Below are 2,803 nucleotides of genomic sequence, written 5' to 3'. Positions count from 1 at the left end.
CCGCCGGCAGCGATAGGCCCGCGGCAGAGCGCGCTCCCGCGCCTCTCCCGCCTCCTGCTGGCGGCGGCGCGCCCCGGGCTCCAGGTGCGGAGCGGCCGCCCCGCGTTACGTAAGAGGTTGTCGTGCATCGCAGTGCCCGGACGCGCTGACACCGCTGGGGATCCCGTCCCGCTCCCCGCCTCCCTCCGATCACTGTAAATTATTTAAGGAGGAGGAGCATCTGCTACCTGGGCGCTGCTTCTCGACTACGTAAATGTTTCATAACAGCTGCTTATAATCCCCAGCAACAAGAAGCAGTGACATGAAATATTTATGGCTACGATTAAATGTTGTGTGTGGCTAACTGCTGGTACAGACACCATGATCCTCCCTTAGCAAGACACCGAGGTTTAGGAAAAGAAAACGTCTGTGTAAGTTCATTACTACACATGACAACCTTTAGAACTGCTACACAACCTCCTACATAGAGAGGCTCACAATGTAAGACCTCAGCCCATAATTGGTGCAGGGTTTTATGAAGAATATGGCACGAGCAGTAGGTAACCAGCCAGAACAGCACCTCTCTATTGACCATCACAATAAACAAAACAAACCCTGTAACTTTAAACTAAGTAAACGCATCCATTTCATGGACGTCCAGGGCCAACTCAACAGATAATTAATGAGAATGCCTCATCAGTCAACAAAATGATTTCTAAATCAAATATTTATTTGAGCCATGTCAGCGCCATCCAACTCTACCAGAGATTCCTCCTCCTGGTTTACAAGCTCCTGGTCATTGGAATGGCCTGGTCTGCTTCCCCAAGCTTTTCTGACTGCTCAGATGCTGTCTCAAACACACACAACAAAGAAAGGTTACTGAACTGGACCTGCAGGTCGTGCTTCATTCCCTGGGCAATGGCAGCAGCCCTAGAGCTGCATTAGGAATGTGTGCTGAGAATAAAACAAAATAAAGCCTCTCAAAGCACTGCTGTACCCTCAGCTTTTCTATATTGGCTTCAGCAACTTTCTCCTAAACACCTTCTGAGGTTATGCTGCTGGCAAAGTTGTACCCCTATGGAAAAGTGACCCAACGATGGCGTAACCAAATGCCATCAGAGCACAGATCTATGAACCCAACACAAGGGATCTGCTAACCCACACAGGTGCTAATAAAGCCAACCCATGGGAGCTGTATTTGGGACCATCCAATCCAGCTGCTATACAGCAGGGCAGGACCTGTGTTCTGTCTGTGGCACTCAGATATGAAGGCTTGCATGAACAAAGCAGAAGAGACAGGGCATCCAGATACTGCAATTCTAATAGAGCTGTGCACAAAGACCAAACAGACGCTCTGAAACAGGGCGGGGATCCCTGAACTCGCTGTGAATCAGACTGTAAAACTCCACACTGTTAGTATTACTGATTATTAGTGAGAAGTGACACAGATTGAGATGGGTACACACCACAGCTTCTGCGTTAGGCCACAGAGAGACGCTTAAGAGCAAGACATGCAGTGTGTGAGGGGAAGGCTCCCTGCCAGCAGAAATCTCCTCACACCAACGTGGGGCAGGGGGAGGTCTGACTGGAGATAAAGGCTGCCTAGGCAAGCCCGGTGCCCGATTGATTAAGTATTAACTAGGCAGCTAAACGCCAGCTGTTAAGCATCAGTGGGTTCGGCACAGCTGGGTCCTGGCGGCGTGAGAGGCGAGGGCACCGCCCTTCCCTCAGACCGCCATTTCCCGCACCCCCATCTGGCGGCGGCGCTGAGGAACTGCGGGGAAACACCTGCGGCCGCCTCAGAGAAAAGGGCGGGAAGCGGGGCGGGCCTCAACGCGCGGAGCGGCGGCACTGCTGTGCGCGAGCACCAGGGGGCGCTCCCGCCTCACTTTTGCATCTCTTCAGTTCTAAGGAGGATTTGATGCCCGGTTGGGTAACTGAGGGGAATCCCTTCCCGCAGGCACCTAAAAGCGTGGGTCTGCCTCTGGTTTATCAAATGCAATTAAATCATTGCAAGAGGAAGTGCAGTAGCTAACGGAAATGAAGGAAAATAAAGCTCTTCTGCATCGTAAAGAAGCAGAATTTGGGCAAAGAGAAACAATTGGGGGGGGGGAGGAATAAAAAAGCCTTTAGGTAAACTCAGTGTATAACCCTGAAATACCTTCACTAGGCTGAATGCCAGGTCAGAAAATACAACCAAAGCAAATCCCCAAACCAAACCATCACAACTTACCTCAACAGCGATGTTCCCGAGTGGCTGATGGGTGCTCAGAGCTTTGAGATTACCATCTGACTGCACTGCGCTATGAGCTGGAAGAAATGTCCTTTAGAAGAAGCCATTTCCCCACCATCACCACCTGTCCCAACACAACTGCTCTGGGCAAACAAATTCAATAGGCTAAAACCTCCCCGCCTACCCCTGTGGGAAACAAATGCCACATTACAGCCCGCACACCTCTCAGTGGGCACCCACATTCATTTCGTTCCATTGCTCAGCTCCTAAAGCAAAGAAAACTCATCCAACATCAAACCACAGCCAAGACATGAGACGGAATCAAAGAATCACTCATGGAATCACTAAGGTTGGAAAGACCACTGAAGTCACCAAGTCCAACTATCAACCCATGCCTGTGACTGCTCAGACTGGTCACAGATGACATCTTCCATCTCAGCCATCAACACACGAATCATTTCAACCCCAACTCCAAGGCAAAAAAAAAGTCACATTTAAAGCATTTATTTTGAAAAATAAAATACAAAAGATCGTTGAATTGTAATTATACATGTCATTTATCTTTTTCTGTTTTTTGTTGTTGTTGTTTTT

Source organism: Meleagris gallopavo, chromosome 21, assembly GCF_000146605.3.
Source record: "Meleagris gallopavo isolate NT-WF06-2002-E0010 breed Aviagen turkey brand Nicholas breeding stock chromosome 21, Turkey_5.1, whole genome shotgun sequence".
In the NCBI taxonomy this organism is placed as follows: Eukaryota; Metazoa; Chordata; class Aves; order Galliformes; family Phasianidae; genus Meleagris; species Meleagris gallopavo.
Note: the sequence above shows the minus strand (reverse complement) of the source record.